Source organism: Pogonomyrmex barbatus, unplaced genomic scaffold, assembly GCF_055798465.1.
Source record: "Pogonomyrmex barbatus isolate J1 unplaced genomic scaffold, ASM5579846v1 scaffold12, whole genome shotgun sequence".
Taxonomy (NCBI): domain Eukaryota; kingdom Metazoa; phylum Arthropoda; class Insecta; order Hymenoptera; family Formicidae; genus Pogonomyrmex; species Pogonomyrmex barbatus.
In genome coordinates this window covers 1,522,798-1,548,141 of record NW_028297108.1, presented here as the reverse complement: position 1 = coordinate 1,548,141, position 25,344 = coordinate 1,522,798, and the positions used below count along the sequence as shown (strand labels likewise).

Below are 25,344 nucleotides of genomic sequence, written 5' to 3'. Positions count from 1 at the left end.
ACGACCTTTTTACTGTTCTTAACACGCACGATAAGTCTTTATCGTTGGTCAGCCATCCTTGTTGGATTTATGGGTTGGAATCCCAACACAAACCCAACTCAATATAATTGTTGTTCATTGTTGTTCAAACGTATCACGTGCAATGCATGACAAAGAAACGTACTAGGACTATTTTTTTTAGAACTGTATATCTATACAATACGTGGAAACAAATACAAGTAAACGCGGAAACCAGGAAAGCAATAAAAAGAAAGAGTGCGCGATTGAGTAAAGACAACTGTAAGAAGATTGGCGGAAAAACATGGAAAATGGACCGTGGGCTGAGAAGATGCGCATTACCGATCTTCCCAGCGAGCTCTGAAAAGAACGTTGCCGAAGGACATGGTGAAAAGAGAGATAGCATGGATAAAAGTGGAAAAAGCGCGGAGTATTGTTGAAGCGTCCAAGAGATATCCACAAGGGTCTCTTGCGACACGGGGAGAACGCGCAACGGCCGAGTATGAGTACTTTATGTTACATGTACTGTCGCGTTTCACGTAGATTCTACGAGCTAGTTAGATTGCGCGCAAACCGCTATACGCATGCCATATTATTATAAGTTTCAACCTGTGCTCACTTTTCGCCGTCACCGTAATTATATTTAATGCAGCGCAATCTGGTAAAACGCTTTCCTCGCAATGTTATCTTCTTGCGCTCCTTATTTCTCTCTCTCTCTCTCTCTCTCTCTCTCTCTCTCTCTCTCTCTCTCTCTCTATACAGCTTATTTATCCACACTGCATCTTACACTTTATGCTCGTTGTCCACCGCTGCATCTGGGTCTCTTATCTGTCCGCACCGTTTGATATAGCCGAATGCAGCGGAGATGCGCAGCGCCGGGAGCAATCCGCACCTGCGGCTCATGACACGCGCTTCCGTTAATTGAGAGATACATAATGATATGCGGCACCGTTCCGTTGCCGTGCGACTTGCACTTTCACCAATTTTATCATTTTTACCTCCGGCCGCCAGCCTCGTGTCTTTTAATCGTCTCTATTATTTTCTTTTCACCACCTGCGGCATAATTTCAGGCGATTTCCCGAAACTAATTTCGTTTGTTTTATCGTATGCTTTTGTGCATTAATTCCTCGACATAAATTAAATAGATTTTAACATTGCAAAAATATGCATTTACGAACAAGAGCATGCGTTATATGTATAATTATTGAATATGTTACTGATTGATATAGTTATGTGCTACATATTGATATCGACGTATTGATTATTTTATGATTAACCACGGGCATGTATAATCTGTGTATTATATTTAATATAATTGATATAAATGAAACATCGTTAGATATCATTATATTAAATGCTAATGCGAATTGATTAAATTTTTTTAGTTGTGCTTCGTGCTTATGCGTAATTTTGTACGGATTAAATCTTGACTCGTTAGTTATACTTCTCTCATAAATGATTATGTCTGTTCCCCGCAATGATACATAAGAGCTTAAATTAATTGGTCCCAAGATCACCGTTGCGAAAACACTGTAGCTCCACTCTTTCTCCAGTTTTATTCTTCCTTTTGTTTGTCCTGTCCATCGTGACGCGCAAACATCCATATTTGCCTGTGCGGACATTTCACAGAATGTTGCAGAGTGTGACGCACCCTTGGGAAATCATATAGTGTGGCTCCAGCCAGTTTTACCGGCAAAAGAATTTATTCGATCCGATATAAAATAACTCTGTGATAACCTCGCAAATAACAAATATCAAGAAAGTTTATCGCTACAATGCAACAATGTTTCTCGTATATCTATACAGACCTAAATCGTTCGCTCATAAGGTGAAATTTCAGATTAAAAGAAATAAATAAGTTTATATGATAAAAATAAAAATATAAAAAAAACGTTCTTCGAATAAAAAATTTTTTTATTATAAACCGATATTATATTTTTCTCAACAACATTGTAATTGGCGAATGAAATAAAAAAAAAATCAATGTTAAAAATATAGCAATAGATTTAAATTCCATTAAAACACTTGTGAATTAATATTAATAGGTTTTAATGGATTTCATATATATCGGGTAACGATGCGAGATGAACTGTGTTAATATATGATACTACAATTCTTAATTTTCACTCGTTTTTCACTTTCGCTCGCTTTTACGCTTGACGAAATTTCATTTGTCTTTGCAAAATAAATTTTCACCGGGTGATACTTTTATCCTCCGTAGCGCGCAACGTCACATACTATCTGTGTCCTTTCTGGCTTTCTATTTCGTTATTTCGCACGTTGCTCACCACGACAATCCGTAGTTGGATTATAGTACGTACGGATGGACATAGTAAACGTACGCGGGTGCGAGACATTTTTGCGAAAAGAATTTCGCCCCTCGCCGAACAAAGGTCGGCTACATTCCTTTCCGTAAGTAATTCTCGTAGGCGGAGCAGGAGGAAGATTGCGTATATACGCCGTGTGAAATCGAGTGGACAGCTGTTCGTATAGCTGTCCACTGTCCGACAGGCTGGTGCTGCTCAGATATCGTTTTTACAGGATATACAGGTAGTATCATCCAAACGCCTCGGGAGAATTTTCCACCTCCGAGAGAGTCGCATTCCTACGCCGATTTATCTTCCGGAAGAAAATCTTGTTGTAAAATCGATCGTAAGTTTGCCCGCCTGAGAAATAGTATACTGAAATTATATTAACAATAGTGTCGGTTCGATATACAACTTAAGAAACGAAAGATACGAAATAACTAACAAAAATTACAATGAATATATTATACCTCTTCTGATATGCACACGTTTGTGTGCAGTTATCATGTAAATGATAATGAACTCGAAGCAACTCGTTATGAAAGACGATTTTTTTGATATTTTTTTCTTTTTTTTTTTTTTAATGTTGAAATTCTCATTTGCATTTAAAACACGCTCTTGAAATATTATGATATTTCACTCACGATTTCACCGCACACGAGCAAAGCGCGATAATGGAAATAAAGATGGCAATCTGTCGTTAGGGGCAAAATGCGATAGGGCGGAGGGAATTCGAGATGATCAATTTTCTCTGAAAATGAATTAGGTCGTTGACATTCACGATCGAGTCGATGCGATGGCTCTACCTATGCTTACGTAATCTACACAGCTCTCATAATAATCTCGTAATACGTGCTCTAAACACGCACAAATTATAACGTATCGACGGACTCTAGGGAGCATTTTGCAAATTGCGCCGGCATACGAGCAGATTACCGTCCGTTCCCGGTAGTAATAGTTTATTATCCACTCGAGAGAAGCTCGCATGTTCTTCTTCCTGTTTCCTCGAATTCGCATCCATTTGTCGGGAAACTCACATATACGAACGAAAGGATCCATTCCATTATAAGGAATGCAATTAGGCCGTTTTGCAACCCTGTTTATAGCGAATTGGACATCTAATTAGGGTAGAACAAGTGCCTAACTGAACAAGTGATACGTGTTGTTGTTTCGTTATCGTTTCCTCCGTCGTGCTGATCCCTTCGTCTTTGCGTAAGCCAACATGTCGGTGCCTATGGTTGGCTTTTACTACTGATTTCCGTCTGGCGCACTTTGCCAGACGTCTGCTCGTCATTACTACTGGATGGAGGCCACTAATCTTAACTTTTTTTCTACTTTATTGCCACTCATTCTTTTTTCTAACTCTCTTTCTGCATGCATTTACTTTCCCCATTACCATCACCTTTTATCTTCTCTTTTCTCCTCCTCACTCTTTATCGCTTAGTTTTTCTAATGCTCTCTCTCTCTCTCTCTCTCTCTCTCTCTCTCTCTCTCTCTCTCTTTCTCTTTCTCTTTCTATTCCTGTTTTGCGTCGCGCAACCCTACCGCCCGATCTAAATTCATATGCAAATTGCGAAAGGAAGCGGGGACCTCGCGGTTGATGCATAGGTATGTGGCCGTGGACACTTGGAGCGACGCAATTGGGTTTTTACTCGGGCCATGATGCGGCTTGCCGTGCTGTCAGCAGATTCAGATTGTTCCACGCTGCGGAATTTCCACGTGCGTGGATGTTGGATCGGTGGTCGACGATCGGAATCAAAATCTCGTCCTACCGTAATCCGAGATTCTTGAAATTTTACATCGCTGCTTTTCGGACGCGTTAACCGGTGCGCGTGCGCGCGCACTTCTACGAGAGAGCGCCCTTCTTCCTCTTGTTCGCTCTCTTTCTTTATTTTTTTCCAAGACATCACGCCACCGGGATTTGCATAATTGCGAGCGATTGTTTGTCCTCGTATCATGGCCGCCACATACACGCTTCAGGACCCTCGGAGCGCTCCTCTGATCCTGATTCATATGCAAATGGCCGGGTACACCGGCGCACGACGGTGCGGAATTGAAGACTGACGCTTACTGGACCACGTTCTCTCTCTCTCTCTTTCTCTCTCTCTCTCTCCCCCCTTCTCTTCTCTCTTCCTTTCTCATTCTCTCTTTCTCTGTTTCTGCTCGTATATTCTCTCTTTCATATCTATATATCCATTTTTCTCACTCCCTTTCTCTCTCACACACACACACACACACACACACACACACACACACACACACACACACACACACACACACACACACACATTCTGCATTCGACCATTCTCATTCTCATTCTCTCTTTCAACCCTTCTCTATTTTTCTCCTACTCTTCTTCGTTTTTTCTCTGTGCACCGAGTGTCCCTTGGGTCAATCTGAAAGTCGTGTTCCTCCGAACACAGCGGATCCATGCATTTTGTGGATGCAATTTCCCGCACAATTCCGGCGATTCTATATGTACATGTAGCCACCCGTGTTCTCCGTAATGTATTTGCACTTGAGCTTGGAATTAGAGTTTGAAGCTCCGTTAATTAATGGCCATTTTGGAATTAGGAAGTTTCAGCCACGATATTGTATAATTAATACTTCCTGTATAAATAACTAGATCGCTTAATGAATGTGTCCTTGAAAATATTCTTCATCTAAGTTAAGACGCCTTCTCTTCGATACGATATTAATTTTCAAGAGGCTATTTTGCTTTTTAATTGGAAGTGATTCATAACTATTTGAAAGCAGTGGAGTTTCAATAAAAGCACAGTTTGAATAAAACACTTTACTTTATAACTATGACTGAATATTTAGATATTTTGTAATAAATTTTACATGATCTGATATTAATTTTAATAGAGTTTTAAGTAATTAAAAGTATGATAATTAAATTTCTGAATTTGGAATATAATGACAGGCGAATTGCGAAAGTCAGAATGATCTCATTAATAATCATTAAAATAATAACAAAACAAAATTGGCATTTTAGTCTTTAGATATGTGATTTGAAATACATATTCATTACATCGTTATATTACAAAAGTTTTTTAATAATGCAGTTAGATCGTTTGTTCAAAACATTACAGCAAATATTTTTTACTCGAATATTTACTAATATTTTGAAGTATTTTATGAAAAATATTTTTTATTTAACGATTAAATTACTTTAATCTCTGATTCATGTTTATAATATTTTATTAATTTTTATTAATTTTTTTATTCATCTTACGTAACTTTTTTGAATAATTAGGAGATTCGTAATTTGGATAAAGTGTTTTTGTTAAAGAAGCGTTTTATACAAGCATTATCTAATATAGTTATAGGATCTCCTGTAATGATAATGTAGGTAATAAGGATTACCGTAAATAAAAGTTTAATCTGACACGTGACATTATCTAGATCTGCAAAAGCGGAGCGTACAATTGGATTAATGCGGTCGGAAAAACCGCTGCGTTTTATCGCTTGCTTTTTTTTTTTTTTTTAAACGTGCATATAAATAACGATTGAAGCGTCGAGTTCACGCCATACTCTGTCGATTCGCGTATCTTTCACACATGCTTCGCGCGTTTGCATTGGCATCTACGTGGCTCGATTAATCAAAGGGGCGTGCAATCTAATGCACGATCTAGGGATTACCGCACGGTAGGTCTTGCAGCACTTCGCGGAAATGGCGAGCGAATGCTCGCTGTTAAAAAGCGATATACCCGTTATAAATATTGAAATGCCAATCGGCAGCTCAAGGATGAAATATGAGTTCATGAATCATATAATAAATTCTTTTTTAAATATAAATCAATTAACTCTTTAGAGAACACAAGCCGTAACACCGTCGATTGCTTTACGTTTCACGTGTTAAAATTATATTCGTATTTCAAAGCGCATAAATTTCGCCAATGTCATGCTGCGCGAGCTTATAGAATATCTGTCAGAATATGTAAATATACTTTATTATTAATCCGCATGATATGATATTTATTTAGTCATATATTTGCCAATATTATGATTATTTTATTAAAAATTATATTTATTATTATTTTATGAATATTTATTTAATGTTAATTAATGAAACATTAAATGCACTCTTGCTTTTATTTCTTAAAAAAGTTTATTATTGAAATTTTGATTTATACATTTAGAATCTTATAAAATATCATTTATGTGAATACAACCACTCTTCTTTCACATCGTGCATTATTCGCAAAAGCTCGCTGTCACGCATCGTACTTCTAACCCCATAACTCGCGTGACACGTTTCCACGGAGTTAACTTCGTTTACTTTATCGTAATAATTAACGGCTGCGGTTTTCGTTAAAGCTGAAAGAAAATTTATGGTCGTTATTGTGAAAATTTCCAAGTATACGTGTAATGTATGCGAAGTTTCACATAATTGGCGACGCATTATACGCCGCGCTGTTTTTTTGCAATAAACGTAATGTAATATTACTTTATTATTTTTTGTCATAATCAATTATAATTATGATGGATATTGTATTACAACACTACGAATTGATTAGCTCAACAAATCAATAATGTGACAACCAATATTTAGAGAACTATTCTAAATTTGTTTTGTAAAGGTGTCATCGCGTCAATCCGCACTGTCACTTTTTATTACGTCTGTCCCATTCCCTCGTAGTTTCTATTAGCTGTAAAAAAATGTTTGCAAAGTTATGTCCCCCCGTTTCATCACATCGCGTACAATGTATATGCGTATGCGCGCAGATATGTACACAAGGAAAGTGTGTTATTACAGCCGGGCAGGGCCGAATGCAAATGTGACGACGCGTGAACGCATTGTCGAATGACAGCGACGATGATTATTTTATAGCGCTACGGCCGTCGCCGTATAAATCGCTGGCGACGCATAATGAGGGGTCGTTCAGCCTCGTCAGCCCCTTTAAAATCTCCGCTAGCACAAGTCGCCGGTGATTACCGGCGGCGGTCGCGAGGTCGAGTCCGTGTGGTCACCGAGCAATCAGTAAAACCTGCTGCGAGATATGCGCGTATGTATTTCTGGACGACGGATGGAAGCATACTACTCGCGGTATTCTAATACTCATAGTACGCAACCGGCAAACCGCGGTAATCGCGAATTCCAAGGGGCTACCGAAAAAAATCTTCAATTGTAGCTGCACGTGTGTCGAGGAAAATCCGTATTTACTCAACTCACGATAAAGTGAATGAGAAACATTCTCGATGGGACTTTTACGATGAGATTCTGTACATGCGGAAGATGTCGTTGTCGTAAACAAGCTGTGCAAAGTTTTCCTATTGATATATAATCCAGCAGAGCGCTTTTGCCAATCTCGTAGAATTTGTAAATCTGAAAAGAGGGATAAGTGTCACGATGAGTCTTGGCGTTTTTGTTCGAACATTGTTTGGAGTTTTGCAAGTGGAAGGATTGTGCTTATCGTAGAACGCTGAGAGCCTAGACAGAAAGGTGCTATAAAAATTTGCGATCTCTTGATGCGGAAAATGAAACGAACTACAATTATTTTTGATGTAATTTTTTTTTATTTTTGTAGACAGTTTCTCATATAATGATTATTTTGTGAAATCTTATATTCGACTAATTGTAGGGAATCTAGAGAAAATAGAAAAAAATATATTTATTTTTATTAAATTGGTTATGCAGAATTTTGGGAAAAAACAGATTTAATCCACCGTGTTTCGATTACTTACATTTTTATTTAGAATAGATTGAATTTTAATTCTAATTAAAATTGGTGTAAATAATGTTTTAAATTTATGGAAATGATTATAAAAATTTAGGTACTTTGTCAATTTTCTAATATTGTTGATTAGGATCAACTGCAAGAAACTGCAGTTTCTTGAATAATTATTAAATAATTTACTATTGATACTGTGATACTTATTCGTAGTTATTATATTCTACTTTAAATATGCGCCAAAAATTTAATTTACTTATCTGCCAATGAATGATGTTCTCATATATTATATATGTCGTTCCGTGTGTCGTTTGTGAGTTTTATTTGCCGAGTAAAATTCATGTCCACACATTTGAATGGCCAAGGGATATTAAAAGAGCGCGAAATATGCGCATATGAAATTGCAATCGATGTTCAATATAATTCCGTGTGTTAGAAATATTGAAATTCTCCACACGAGTATACGTAAATTATCGTAATGAAAAGAAAACCGCATGTATATGCGTATATATTATATATATATATGTATATATGGAAGATGTGTGCTACCAATCGACAGCATCTGTCGCTGACAATTCGCGTAACGAGAACAAGTTGGCACGACGTAACATCCCTTCATGACGTATGCTTTATAAAATTGTATATAAATTCCTTCGAAATAATTTTACATTTTTTTATTACAATATTTTTTTGCGGAATATATCAAATTCAAATTACAAAAATGTGGCTAAAGCAACAATACACTAAGTACTATGTGTTTATTTTATTTGATCTGCGTTTTTATACATCTATTTAGAATGCGTTTCAAAGATTTTTTTTTCAGTATTTAATCTCTTAAGAATCTCTTAAGAAATCTTTTATTTTGACCGCCCTTACTTATTAACCCGTCGCTCAATATAGCAACTCGAGTATTATGCAGTTTTTAAATTTTTAAGCTTTCGAATTCTCTCGGCAACACGTTACTCAATAAATAAATAAAGCGATATGAAAAATTTTCTGTAACGCGCCAAGCGCATTCATCACGCTTACGTTATCACCGTCTTTTGATGCAAGACCAACCGGGGCGAGTAAGCAGTCAGGGACTTCTTCTATTTGCAAAGCCCGTACGGAGAGTCAGAAGTAAAGTGGCCGTGATATCAAAGACGATCTCGAATGTCTGTTTATACGGTAACCTCGATATCAGATGCAGACTGGATTACGAGGTCGATATCGCGCATTTAATCTTACATCAGTACCCGCAGGCCCATTTATATAGCGGGCTGCATACCTGTTCAAGCATTCAAAATTCTCGGGGACTGGCTGGCATATCCCGGCGCCCAGCGCGGTCGTCTTTTCCGCAATAATTCCGTCCGTCGTCGCTCTTCCGGCGAATCCCAAAAGCGAGACGGGCTAAGTGTAATTTAACGCCTTCCTGCCTTTCCATCTCCGTCCCGCCTTCCTCCCCCCCCCCCCCCCCCCGCGTGGCTCTTACCGTCGCAACTTGGCTCCGCCGACGACAATTCCCGCGGACGAGCGCCTTTTAGCCGTTATATTAATTGTAGCCTATTAATATAAACGCGCCAGGCTTAAGGAAAATTAATGCACCTATCCGTGACTTGGCCGCCTCGCGGAAAATCTGACTCCGGCGGTGAATTCGTGCGGTTATTCGGATCCCGTCCCGGTCGCCGTGAAAATTAGCGCGCGGTCATACGCGGATGTTAATCTCTGACCCAAATGGTCTTTAGTCTAACAACTGGTGCTCCGCAAACTCTACGCCTGGATTTCTCCCGTAAAGCGGTATCGCCTCCGTAATACGGATTTTATGCAACAACGAACGATGGTTGGTAGAAATAAATCCGCTTGTACGTTGCGGTTTTCTCGCACAAACTATGTTGCCGAAACTAATATCCGTTTTTACTCGTTTCGTCGAAAGAGAGATAAATATTTCGCATTATGATGCAATTACAATTAGAAATTATAATGTTGGAAGCATAGTTTGATTTGAGTGTCTCTGTATAAAATTTGGATTATTCACACTGCACATTACGTCGGAACTTTTTGCATTCTCGCGACATATTAACGAGTAAACGAATGCGAAATGAGTTTATTAATCTCTCTTTATTAATCGTGTTTGTTTTGCCGTTTATTTAAATTACCGTTCGTGTCGTGAATAAATGCCATTCCAAGTGTGTACCGAGGGAATGTCAAATTTTATTGAAACATTTCGGATTCAATCGACTACGTACACATGCACGCCATTCAAGATGGACAAACTTGCGTTTCTCCTCCCGGAGAGAGAAATCTTGACGTTACGTTCTTAAGCTTCATGCGTCGTGCCGGCGTAGGACTTTTGACGTGGTTTATATTTACCTACCGAGAGAGTAGAGATTGTCGGTTGGCAAATTGCGTATTCGAATATACATGTGAAGGCGAAATATATGCGCGCATATATGCCCGCCAGTGTGTATCCCAGTTCCGAGTCACGAAGCTGACATGGTCTGCGCGCTACCACGTAGTTCGCGACTAATTCTCTTTTCCATTTACGATGGCCAGGCCCTCTGTCGATTTATCCCTACGCTATCATCTTGCCTTATGCCTTCTCCGTTGTCTCCTGTCCTAGCGTCTTCTCCTTCACTCTTGACATACATCCATACACGGCGAATACATTAAAAAAATGCGCGGGGGGTCGTCTATCCGCGTCTTGTTCGCATTCCACATCGGTGAGCAGAAAGTTGCCGGAGAGCAAAGAGCTCTCGACGAGAAAGATAACAAGATACAAGAGAGGCTTTGCATGACAGTTAATTATCCTGTTCCGCGCAACATTCTACAGCCGCGTGGGTGAAACCTGTAGGTGTCACCCGCGGTTAATGTTCTTTTGTATACATAGAAATCTAGTGCCTATTTTGAACGTAGTAATTTAAAAAAAATCATTATGTATCTTTTATTAGTCGATTTGTACATTTTTGTACAATTACAGATATAAACGTGCATAAATAAAAAATGGGGATAAGAAAATGATAATCATAGGCTGCTTATTTTTGTAAAATAAATGGAATCCTTTTGCAAAACTTTATTCCATTTTGTTCATCCAATGCAAATGCACGTGTAGTTCTATCCCATTGATGCTAATCATATACAATTTATAGCAGAAATAACAAAGCATTATTGCGTTCTTTGCTCAATGCAAATCTTAAGGTGAGTTAAGATTTTATATCAGAATTGATGACATGAGAAAACAAAGCAGCATTTCGTGTATCTGTATATAACCGTTAGTCGGCATACCGGCATTAACTATTCTTCGTGTACACACCGCACACTCCTCTCTGATCGCTGTCTGTACGTCGGAAATCAAAGACGAATAATGCACCGCGCGATGAAGTTTGACCTTTAATTTGATGCATGGTGCGTGTTCTACGTTGTCTTGTCCAAGATCAAACGGGACCGGGGAGCATAATATCGAAGACATTGAAAAGAAAGGGACGGGACGAGGAGGATCGGCTTCCTTTAACTTGGGTGTTATAGTTAATTATGTCCGCTAGCGTGGCACGTCTCGACTATCGCGCTGAACAGCGCGTAAGTAGTAAACGCTTCGCTAAGTAGAGAGGATATTAATACGTTGCCTTAACGGTGGTGCTCCATGTCCCTCTGTTCTCTCTTAGTGGCCCGATGGGGGCTATAAGCTCGCGCTGCGAAATCATTTCCTCCACGGCCGCGAGCGGCTGAGTTCCTCGACTGGTGTAATCGATATTAACCGGGCATTATTCAACCGCTCACCCATTTTCCTGCTCCCTACGATTTAGCGTATATTACCGCTCTTCTCCGCCGCAGATACATTAGAATATCTACATATATCTGCTGCGCGCGTGCATGCGCGCACGCACGCACGCACGCACGCACGCACGCACGCACGCACGCACGCATGCACGGCAACCGAGATCTCTGTTGGCGTTAATAAGTAACGACGAGTCTCACTCCGCGAGAGATTTATTTATTTCATGTTACGCATCAACCACCTTTCCACTTAAAAAGTTAAAGGACATAAGCGGAACGAAAGCGTGTATGATACTCGCGCGCCAATCCATCGTTCGTTTCCGGAAATGCAACGTCGTTGCATTTTGCCGGAGAACACATACGTCAACTCACGTAACTCGCACGTACGAGACGAGGAGCATCTTCTTGGGGAGTTAAATATATCCGCATCCCCGCGTTGCGGTACCGATGATGTCCTATGGCCCCAGTGACCCTATGTGCTCCGTGCTTCTTGCTTCCCCTCCCCTCCCCTCCCCTCCCTTCCCCTCCCGCGTCCACGCGGTCACTTCAACGGTCTTTCTTTCCTTCCTGCCTCCGCCTGCCTTTCGCTACCGCGTTCGGTTTCTTGTAAGTACTTTCAGCTTCCATGCTCCGCTGCCTCGCCGTTGTACTGGTATCGGCCGGTCTTTTTTTTACACTTGCGGCTTACCGAGGTGCACGCATACTTTTGTGTGCACGCAGCGGTCACGCTCGTGGAGCTCGACGAACGGCCTATACGTATCTCGGTGTACCACCGAGTGCCGTACGTAGGTGCATACCTGGACGAAGGTGTATAAGTTCGAGGACTACGGGACTCCTTCCCCCCCGATAGACATGATCGTTGAAACGTGTACGTGTGCGCGCAGGAAAGCGCGCGGAACCGAACAGAACAGAGGCGGAAGTTCATGGTTACCGCAAGCCAAAGCGGCTTCGGCAGTTGGTACGCTCGCCGCAGAGAACATTTCAATCGGAGCCGCGAGAGTCTTCGAGGTCCACCGATCCTGATCCGAATACCGATATTCAAGTCCTTGGAGGTCGCTAAGATCTCAGCCGGAAGGAAATGTTTCACAAGACGCGGAACGATATCCAGGATATCGATTGGCGGAGATTGCTCCTGGCTGTCTGTTTTTTTTTTCCCGAGGAAGCGCGTGACTACGTTTCGAAAAATCCCCGTGTGATTTTATAGAAAATATCTTGAAATAGAATATGGTAAACAATGAAGGAGCTTTTAATTAAAAATTTTTTTGTTTAATTATACGTGTTATTATATACTGTATAATTTATAAAGATTTTAATTTTTATATTTAATTACATTTATTGCGTGTATTTTCCACTGTTATATTTTTCTGACACTTTTCACAGTGTGGAAAAGATAATCCTGCTTAAAATAATCGGCTAAGATCATTTTTTCAGTATCTCTACAATTTCCTGATCCTTAAAGAACAATTCTTGTTCTCTAATTGCTTATAATATGAATAAAAAAAAATATTTCTAATATCTTAGTGTTTTAAATATTGAATTCACTTATTTATTCGATAAAATTATTTAATTTTGTTTTAATTTTATTTCTATGTTATAATTATAAAAAAATATTCTTTTTATTTATTCAGACATACTGCAGACGTACTGCTTTTATCTCTTTTTTCTTGTCTATAAGGAAAATATTAAATTTATTGATTTAATATTAAATTGTTGTACTTAATTTTTCTTGTGATGAAAGTTAATATTAAGACATAACATTTGTTTTAAAACTAACTTAACTAACTTAACGATCACGCCGAAAGAAAATGCGCGTTATAATTAACTGATTTAATAGTAGTCACGTTGAGAAGAACACAGAAGAATCAGTCATTGAATAAATGAATCAAGAAAACATTTTCACGCAGTCGTTCGCATGTTTCTCGTCATTTTATCATGATTTTAACTATCAACTACTCAATGCAAGAATAAACATTCTCTCAGAGAAACGGAACAATGCTTATCGTGCATTGTTAGCTGCTGTATGCTGCATTGTCGTTTCTATCGGAGAAGTTATCGGTCTCGATCACGGACGTCATTACTAAGAATTGTTTGTCTTGTATAATTGGGTAAAGGATGTGTTTATCTGAGGACGCTAACGTCTCTAGCCTCTCCACGGCGGGTCTCTATGGACGGCGAACGATCCTGCAGGCAGCCGCCGTTATCGATCCGCGGAGTGCAGCCACCTCGAGTTAGAGGAATTCGGACCGATACCGGGAAACAGGTGTCTCCCACGGGGCGTGTACAAGAACCATCTAGAGAGTTAGAGACGGATAGCAGAAATTACATCGGGTATTTCCTCCGGTATAAGCCCCTCGCCGCGCCTTGCCCTTTCATTGCTCCTTTTACCGCTATCCATCCAATTCGAGATTCGTGATTCGTGTCGCCTACGAAAGGAGACAAGAGCTTCGGAAGGTTGCGTGTGCGCGCGCGCGCACACAAGAGTACTATAGTACACACACACACGCGCGCGCGCACGCACGCACGCATACGTATACATGTACAAGCGCGTACCTATGTGGATGGCAGGAAAAGGGAAGACCAGGAACCGCTAGCTGGGATATTCTCGCCGGGTGGGAAAAGAAATTGGGAATTTCACGCTTCCGTTGGCCATTCGAGAACTGGCTGGGAGTATAAATATGTGTAGTATATATGTGTGTGTGCGGTCTCTAATGGTCGAAAGAGGACCTCTTTTCGTCTTTTCGATCCTGTGTGAAATCACATACTCCGCCGATCTTCCCGTTTCTCTATTTTTCAGTCATCTTCCTCTTTCTCTCTTCTTCCCCGAGACTCCCTGTCCCGTCTCTTTCCATCTCGGTCTACCTTCCGTTTCGTATTTCATCGATAATATCGTTGCGATGGACGGCGGTCATCCCGTACTTTACATACTAAAAGCTTTTAGCCACGGTTATGGCCGCGCACGATAGGATCGTGAGATAACTTATATTGCGTTTCCTTCACTATTTATTAGTTGTAAGTGCCTATTTATGATAACTGTGATATATTGATCGGAATCTGCTCCGTGTCGCTTATAAGAGGGGATATAAAGCAAAAAATAACATTATAACTGCTCGATCCTGTACGTAATCGAACACTAGTTTACACTAGTTTACACTAGTTATTTATTTTATTCCTGTCATAATGTAGACGTTAAATTTGTGCGTGTAATTTGAGCAGTACTATAAATTTTGCTCTTAATTAAGGCGAAATAGCTTTCATAACCATTACGTTAATAAATCAACGACCAATTTGACTGCTTCGTAATAAGCGTAGCGATGTTTGCACGTAAACAATAATTGTTTAGCATAAACTATCTTAATTATCGTTACGTAGAACCAATTAAAAGTAATCATTGATAATTTGTCCCATTCGATATAATATAAAAGATAATGTTACATTTTACACGCGAACGAAAGTAATCGTCCAGTGTCGATTTACATTAAACTTGAATCTTAACATATAGATTTCTAATTATACACTAAATTAATTTATATTACATTAATATTGTGTTAATGATAATTAATATTATTTTATGAGGCATTTTATAGGGATGAGGGGAAAGGAATATTACGTAATTATTAGGCGAATGCATTATTTTAACGTCAACGTAAACTTCGGAGTGAATGCAAATTTCAAGCGGCACGCATGCAAAATTATGCAAGACCGCCCTTTGTTGCTAACGTATACCATTAGCTAACTACTTCATACAGTTAACATAGATGCTGCATCATTAATTTAATCCATGTTCGACTTCGTACGTCGGTATGTGCATAATCCTTAAGCTATACGGCGTATGCCCGTACCTTAAGCGGGACAGGATGGTACATTACCGAAGTCGGTGCAACTTACTTCATTCAACTAATAATTGATCCATAAAGTGCTCCCCGGGCTTTAAAGTTTCTTAAGTCAACTTTTCACTTGCGGCGGTATGAAAAGATGCACTCAGGTCTAATGAAATTTCGATGGATTTGTGAGAAGGACGCGCTCGAGTAGCCTCGTGGTATTCGTAATTTGATATTCCTTAAATTCTTAGTGAATATCATAATCATGATGCGCGCTGGCCGCGCGTCTTATAAGCGGAATGTATCGCGCGTTAGAAATTCTCGGAGCTTCTCGTCTATTATGCGAACGGAAACTTTAGCCAGTTTAATCTATCGTAGTTCACGTCGCGAGATGACGCGATGATTTTAAAAGATTTTTGTTTAGATACAGCGGGTTTATCTCTTGAGGTTTTACGGTTAATTGCGAGCAGAATTTCTGCAGGAATTTTCCTTTGTGTAATTTCCTTTGTGTGATTCAAGGTGCTGATTACGTCTCACCGCATACGCGTGTATCGCAAAATTCACATAATTACAATCTTGCTTTAATTTAAACTGCGGTACAAACATGATATTGCGCGACTTGGCGACGTTATTTGACAACAAGCGAAGTTGCATTAAATTGAACGAAGAAACTCGAAAGTAGTAAACTGGTGCGTTTGATCTGTCTTTAATATCAAATAATATAAAAAAAAAAGATTTATTTAAATTAAACACGGTTTATTGCCTTTAATTGTGCAGATTACCGGAAAGCACATAATAAAGTCTTTGATAATTTATGTAGAGATTAATCAATATATAAAAATTTTTATATATTTAGTAATAGCTAAATTATGTCGAGAAATAATTTAAATTATAATATTATGTTAACGTAACTTACATAACGTAATTTACAAGCATTATAATATAAAAGGAATATAAAATATCAAACACGTGTAAGTATCAAAAACATATATTAAATTAGAATATAGAAATTATAATACTCGTTATACATGTGAGCGATACATATCAGTTTAAAAACCATTCCTACGATAATTAGAACTACTTTTGAAAGAGTCGACGAGTAAGTGCAGTTCTCATTGCTAACTTACAGCACTTAGTTTTTGATGTTATCAAGGATGAGGTTTTAATTAACTTTGCAAAGTAAAATTGCCAATGCAGAGAAAGAATGTGATATTCTTCCACAATCTCATTTCTAAACTCTTGCACCCCATTGTAAAAATAGACTCTGAATGATTTTGTCATTGTACAATAATTAAGAAAAGTAGCTTTTTAAAAGCGGCTTATTAGCAAGACCATTATTTTTGTTTGTACTACGAAAAAGATTATAAAAACAGATTTAATTTTGTATTGTAATGTTTTTTTTTATGTATCAACGGAATTGTAAAAAGCTTATTTCTGATTAATTAATTCAACAGACAATAATTAATTATATCATATTATAAAATAAAATTAATAATCTATAACATATTATAAATAAATTAATATTAAATAAAATTAATATAAATAATATTAATATTAAAATTAATATATTAAAATATATTAAAATAATATAATATTAATATATTATATTTAAATAATATATTAATATAATTAATAATATTAATATATTTAAATTTTTATACTTTACATAAAAAGTACACTGACAAAAAACAAAATAGTTCTGGCAATTACATTTATGATAATTTAAATATCTGCAACTAGTTTTTCAAAGTAATAAGTACGAAAGTAATTGAACATAATGAAAATGTAGTCACGGTACAATATGTATGAATTATTAATTCATGGTGAAATAACGATTCGACTATAATTACTTAGTTATATATAGACTTCATATAAACAGAACATAACATTACATTTTTCCAATTTAGACAAATATTTTTGTGAAGTAAGCATAATGCCACAATATCATTGAGATAAATTTAACAAATACATACTGACAATAATAAATACAACAATATATTAATTTATCTAATAAATTTATCTGTAAATTACTGTAAATTATTAATATTACTATATTTTCTTGATTCATATAACTTGTTGATTTTTCTTTATATATTTTTCTTATTATACATAGTTGAGGCGCTATTGTTGAACAAATTTCTAGTTGCTGGTACGATTTTTTTCTTTGAATATACCTGGTATTTGACATATGAAATGTCTGATAGCGTTAGAGATATGCGTGCCTTTTATCTAGATCCGACAACTACTTTCTTTTCATCGATCGCGTAACCAACATATTTTTTTTTTTATCATTTCGTTTGAACTGTCACTCTCGTCACGTTAGAGTGTCTCCAACTCGGGAGATGTGCAGCGAAGTGACGGGCGCTGTCGACTCCACAATAGATTCTGTCGAGAAGGCAGCATGCCGTGGCGGACGGCGGTTTGGCGGATCTATTTTACGGAAAATGCGATTCATGAATACGCGGCACAACTCACTACCGGGATTTCCGTAAACTCACGAGCGCCAGTCCGTGAAGAAAGAGCGAAAGGAGAAAAGGAGGGTGGCATTGAATTAGGTATTGGTTCGAATGAATTCGCGTTGGTACAGCGGGTTATAAAGGAGAAGCACTTATTCGGAATGTTGAGTGATAAAAGACGCTGGAAAATATGTTTGGACCACAGTTCAATGGAGACAAAGAGAGAAAGAGAAACAGAGAGAAAGAGGAAAAGGAGAGGGTAGCACGAGGAGAAAGAGTCAGTAAGAGAAAGAGAGGGAGGAGGGGGGGAGAGAGGCAGAGGAGGTTGGGACAAGGTGAAGTGATCGTTTGTGTTAAGCGTTCTTATGGAAATCCTAAAGTAATATTCTGCAAAGTATTCAAGTCGAGACGAGCGCGCGCGAAATCTGCGTAATGAAAGCTCTTCACAAGACGGCAGAATGATGAAGAAATTTCCATTACTTTGATCTGCACCGTACCGTATGTGAAGTACGTAAGTGTATGTCATGAAACTTGCGAAAAGCCTTACGCGACAGCAAAGAACGGAGGCGATCTCAACAGTTTTTGAAAGTTGATAGTAGGAACTATGAAGTTTTCACTTCGCTCACCGAAGCTCTCCTTACCGGGTTGTCTCTCTTTTCTCTCTTTTCTCTTTGCGAAGCCAGATTTTCAACAGAGATTGCACGACATTTCAAGGATAATCTATCCCGAGCAGATTTATGTGTTAATGCCAATGGCTAGTCATTGAAATTAAATGCTCTTCTCTGTTATGCATAATCAGTCCGGCGTTGCGTCCTGATGAAATGCAATCAATAAATCTCTCAGTGAAATTTCGGAATATCACGAGATATAATGATTTGTTCGGAAACATATGACTCAAATCATTTTCCCTACGTAGCACAATATTTCACATGACACGTATGATTAAACTTGCATAATTGGATTAATGAAGTATTGAAATATTGACTAAAAGTGATATGCGATAATATTTAATAATATTACGCGGTTAATGGCGTTACTTTAATATGTACCTCTCTCATTCTCTCATTCACTCCATCCTTTCTTTCCGTATCAGTGCGAAGTGTTGAAAGTCACAATTAAAAACGATCGACCGTTACTTCACGGCCGATCTCCGGATAAAAGGCGGATCGTTTCGTTCTTAATGCATCAGTAATTTCCTGGAATGCACAATGCGCCTGTTGCGATACTCCGAAGTAAATCCGACGAGAGCTTGAAAAATATTCGTCGGCTCGTTTTAATCGGAGGGAGCCATGAATATTACGAGGCTCAACGTGCAAAATTTAAAGTGCCTTCCTGGCGCGCGAGAGAGAGAGAGAGAGAGAGAGAGAGAGAGAGAGAGAGAGAGAGAGAGAAACATTCGAACTCTTATCCCGTCCTCATTCTCTTCTTTTCTTTATTTCGTCATCTCTCCGGCCTCATCTTCCTCACCTCTCATTCGTTCTCCGCGCGAAAGAACTCTTCACGGAAGCATAATAAAATTTCCGTAGAGAAAACGGCGGGCGGTGTGACGGATACCGAGTGGAATTTCCTTGTCTCCTCCTCGAGACAGAAACTCTTGAGATGTCGCCTTATTACAAGGTTCCCTCCTTTTTCACGATATTCTCGCGTTGCGGAGCGCGGCAGGAAAGTTTTGTTGATTCCGCAAATTCATCTCGCTTAACGCAGTTTTAATAAAGCCGAGTTTCCTCCCGCGAGATTTGACGAAATCTTGTTACGATTAATTAGATTGTATGGCAGTGTCCGTGAGAGAATTTTCCCATCGCCATACCGTTCACTTATTCAGCCGCGTAATACGCATACATGACTGCTCCGTAAAATTGAATTTAAATTTAATGACAGATTCCTTCATCAATATTGATTTTCCCTCGATAAAAAAGAATCGAAAATTCTGTCTACATTGAAAGACAAATTTCTGCTTCTAAGCAGCAAATCGGTAACAAAATTGTATTTCTTAATTTAAAGTAAACTTTAATCTTTTATAATAGGAGCTCTCTTAATTTTGCAAAAGCTAATTTACAAAAGTGTACAATATCGAAAATTGGAAAGTTACGTAATAAAATCGACGACTCTCTCTCTCTCTCTCTCTCTCTCTCTCTCTCTCTCTCTCTCTCTCTCTCTCTCTCATGATTTCAATGAATTTCAATAATCTCAATAAGGAATCTGCCACTAAAATTTAATGTAGTAGAAACGACATATCCTGCACATTTCGTTATTGAATATGTAACGATATAAAATTCAAACTTCGACAAAAACGAGCGATTCGCCCTAGTCGCGATAATCCAGTGTACGAGTTGATAGTCACCAGACCATTGTTCGCAGAATTTCGATCTGCATGTAAGGATGACTATGTCAAAGAAGGTCCTTGTAAAATCCCGTGTAGTCATAGACAGTTTAAAATTATAGTGCCTCGCGGTATCAGCAGTTCTTTGATCGTAGTAACGTCGATGTATATAGATAAAATCAGACATCGTCTACGGACGTGCGTTCTTAGTCAGCACAAAGATAAGTAACGCTATGATACGTTAACATATAAGGATGTAATTTAAAATATAAATTATACGTAATTGCGTCCGAAAGGAATGCATTGTATCTCGTGCAATTTTATTTGGATAAAGAAGAGCTTGAAATGTGGCTTATTTCTTCTCTCGCATCAACTTCTCTTAAATAAACGTGAGAACTACTATTACGAACAAAGACAATATTTAATCAGATTTGGGAGAAAATTGTAATACAGTGCAGAAGAATTAAAATCCTAATCTATTCACTAATGGCTTTAAAATATTAATGGGGGGGGGGGAGAGGAGGAGAATTGATGATTTGTTTGTCATCGTTTTTATTTAATACAATCGGGCGATCAAGATTTCGAAAGAACATTATAAAATCGCAATTTCACTGCCTCGAGGGATTGTTGGTTGGTTTCAATGGAGCACCATTTCGCATGCTTAGTCGAGTTTTTATGGCCGGTTGTCAAGCAAGATGAGTCTTGGACGAAATCGATTCTTACTTGCGTCATCGAGATATATGAGCGTATCAGCCAGTAGGAAATCGTTGAGCTTAATGGAACTTAACTTCGAATCGGAAAAGGTTTCAAATCGACGTAATTACGACTTTTTTTGGGCAGCTACGAGGACGAAGATCGTCAGAGGTTTTCGGCTCCCAACGAGCAAGAAGTTAGTTTTCCGTCTGGATAAAAACTAATGTAATTGATGGACTTGTGTACCGCGAGGAGAGAGATAGCGATTTCGGAGTGAAGCGTTGCGTTTCGCGACGGGACAAAAATGTGAACCTGAAATCCGCGAATCGCCGGACAGTAAATGAGAGCACTCGCAACTCGCAACACGCGCGCTTACTTGTCGATGCAGCGATATATCGTATCGCTTTGGACGATCATCGCTCCGCATTCTTGCCAACGTGCCAAACGATGATATGTCCTCGCGAATCAGATCTCGCGAATAATGACTCGGCTGATAGTGCCGCGCTGATCAAGAGCGGAGAAATTTACATGTTACTTCACTCGAGAAGTTAGGGACGCCCAATGTCGAGCGCATACACCTGTGCGTACATTCTGCCGAGATAAGATGACGCGCGCGCGCGCGCGCGCGCGCGTGTGTGTGTGTGTGTGTGTGTGTGTCGTGCGCGCGCGCGCGCGCGCACGTACATATTCTAACAACTGTTGTTACGATTTTACGCTTCGTTACATGTTAACGTAATATCACATGATATAAGTATGCCGGCCGTAGATGCCCGGTATATATTATATTTTGTATGCTCGTAGATATATTATGCGATTAACTCGCTTTCTTACGATTACGTTCTGTATGAGCAATTCCAGGCACTACGTTGCAAACCATAACGTGCGGATTATAAAAAAGGGTGCGAGCGTGATATAGCGTCTCGTCGTGAATGCGTTATTGAGCAGCGCATACAATTTAGTATCAGATCGTGCGTGCGGAGATTAATGAAACCGGTAACTTCAGAGGATCGTCTCAAATAAGAATCATGCGAGCGCACCGGCCGGGATTATCATAGAAGTGCAACAGGACTCCCCGCTACTCTGTTCGAGGGTTGCTCCGAGTTACGGAAGGAGCGAAAATTGTATAGTGCGCGCGCGCGTGAAATCGCGAGTGGCAGTACCAATCGGCGAGGATAACAAATGGATGACACCGCTGAGTAACAGTGGCGGAAAGATAAGATCGTCCCGGGCGTTTTACGCGCCCGGAACGTGTATGGGCGATCTCTTATGATAATCGTGGCGTCCGCGATCTCTCGCGTGGATTTGTATCCGCGATAAGCCGCTCGCTACGGATATGAATTAGAGGGCAAAATCGACGATCTGAAATTCAATAGTCGATAAATAACATGCACCGTAAATTCTGTAATCGGCTACACTGGATACCGCTTAAAGTCGCCGGCCGTACGTGTGAGAGATAAATACAGTCCCGCTGAGATAGCCGCTCGTCACATCATGGACCACGGAAATCGCTCTACACTCGTGGCCAGTTTTGCCTCTTGTCGAGAATCCGCCGGATCTTTGCCTGCCGAAATGCCTTGATTATCGCTCATGAACGTTTTTTTTTTATGTAGCACCGTTTGCAAACTCCGTATATTATATAACTGGCAATTATTATAATAATGATATAGTAATATTATATTATATTATTATAATATTTTTACTCCAGTTTTAATATACATTTTACCTTTCGCGATCTAATTTAGAAACTTTATGTATATATATATTTTTTATTATTGGCAGGTTTAAAATGCGTATTTTAAATTTGATATTGTAACAAACTCATTAAAAAGAAGAAAAAAATCGGAGCTTTTAAAAATATTCCATCTTCGAGAAGCATTTTCCATTCTCCACCGGCAAATCCGGGATGTTCATTTTCAAGATAACATCGTGGGATAATCATATTTCCTATCTAGAATTCTAGTTCTTAGGTTGTCCTTTATATAACGCAGATTGGAAGCATCAAACTGGAATCGCTCACGTACCGACGTGTCGTGTCACGTCGTATTGACTATCGAATGGATAGCGAGCTGCGGTAGAGGCGGAGGTTACTAGTACTTCTCAATACAGGCGCATCGAGTGCGCACAGGATGTGCAGTTCTTATGCAAACTGGCAGCGGTCCAAGCCTCGGTATTACGAGGTGTCAGTTGTGTCACCTCTCTTACTCCCGAGATCCTCGACTCGATTTGAGTAGACTCAACCTACAACGTACTTCGTTTCGTATCTGGATTATCTCTCTCGCTTCTTTCACGCTTCTCTGTGTTTTCTTTTTTTACTCTCTCTCTCTCTCTCTCTCTCTCTCTCTCTCTCTCTCTCTGTCTTTCTCTCTCTTTCCCTTACTTTTTCCCTTACTCTTCCTTTTTCTATCGCTAGCAATTTTCCACCTTTCGCCTTTATCTTGCGCTAGGACAAGATCCTTTGCACCTCTCGCAGTGTAGATGAGTACGGGCGGATAACAACTGTGAGGTACGTGAATAAACGAACGCATGCACTCTCGTCCGGGCTCGCTCTTAAGGGTGCTGGCAGTAACGCTTTGCTATTCTGAAAAATTTTATGCTTTTATTCTTTCGCCGAGTATGACATAGTAGAATTTTTGTTTATCCTCAACTCGTGGATTTAAGAAGATTGAAATGCTTTTAAATCTAAATATAACGTTTTCAGCTTTCCTACTCTTGCGCAGCTTTCAATTTTATAACTACAATCTAGTTGTAACTAGTTTTTTATTTCATTTTTAATATAGGTTTATAAATACAATATTTTTGAAATACAAGTGTATACACTTTTTTTCTAGGGATATATAAGTGCTAATTTCAAACGATAAATATTATCAATAGGTAGCCAGTTGAATAAAAATCTTAATTCTAACATTAGTTATAATAACGGAAATTATAAGGATAAAGCAGCATATCCACACATAGTGTACGTTCGCTGGTAACAAGATAAGTATTCGTATGCGCGAGGAGCACTTCTACATTTGCGTTCGTTTAATCGCGATGTTGTCGGGAAGAAAGGCCACTTTATCAGGACTCGGAGAAGCTTGTATCCCTCTTAAGCCGGCTCCCACGCGCTGTGAATTAGGGACGACGCGACTGCGATACAACAGTGGCCTCACGCTGTCCTGTTAACCCATTAACCCTCGCAGGGCGGCCTCGTTAACCCGCCCCTCAGCGGTTGTTCGCTAGCTACTTTCGAGTTATGATCGTCTGGTCACGTTTTCCTCGGCCTCTCCGTGGGATCTTGCACGGCTGAGCCCGCCACGAATGCGAGAGACTCGCGCGAGTACGCGCGTCTCTTCGAAATCGTGAGAGTTGACGCGTACGCTTATCTTCGATTCTACGAGCGTGTGTACAACACGTACCGAGATAGAAACGCACGAGTGCGGTTTTGAAATTCATAGAAATAGCCACGCTCATGCGCCAAAAGAGACTTATGCATAATGCGAGAGTTTATCGTTGAAAGCATTCCGGCACAGCCGTAATCTCGTCTCGGTTTTTGCGCGTGAGCAAAAAGAATATAAACGACCCAACTTTGTAGTGAAGGTGTGCCGCGTTTGTTAATACATTACACGGGGTTTCAGTGCCTGTGTCGCGCGACCCGTAATCTGTCGGCGAAAATAGAAAAAGAATGTTATACGCGGAATACTCCGCAATTTGTGTCGTCGCTTCTTTTAGCTTTTGCATAAATAACACAAGAGAGTTTAATTATAAACTAATTACAAACGAGACTTTTAGCAAAAACAAGGCAAAGACGCAGGGATCCTTAGAGATTACTTTTGAATTATCTTACATTTTATATATGAGGAAGAAAGATATTTTTCTTAAAGGGACTATTATGAGATAGTGCATATAACGATATTTCAGTATTACAGTCATTTACCGTTTTGAAAGATGTTGGCTCACGTTGGCTCAGAAATACGAAATTTATAGTCGTGCTTAATTTACTTTAAAACCTTTTATCTTTTTATTTCTTCTTATTTCGTTTGTTTCTCTAAACAATAACTGCAAAATCCACATATAACGCTTTATTAACACAAAAAGTACCTAAAGTAAATTTGATAAAGATCGACATCGTTTAATATGGAAAGTCATTCCGCGAGAGACTTGCCTTCTCCTTTCATCGAATATGAAAAATATGAAAATCGAATATGAAAAGAAGACTTAATAACTTTTATGAGACTTTTATTCCCTTTTGGCCAAAGACAACAAGCTCAGTCAACAATCATTTACGAAACATTTTGTGTATCATGCTCACTTGTAAGGTTAACGATATACTCTCTTATCATCTTGAGA

General features: G+C 39.1%; 1 protein-coding gene across 6 annotated transcripts in view; it reads left to right on the top strand.

The window, feature by feature from the left end:
- Atg16 (Autophagy-related 16) overlaps positions 1 to 25,344 on the top strand; it is a 360,881-nt gene that overhangs the window by 78,085 nt on the left and 257,452 nt on the right. The gene's annotated exons all lie outside the window — the stretch shown is intronic.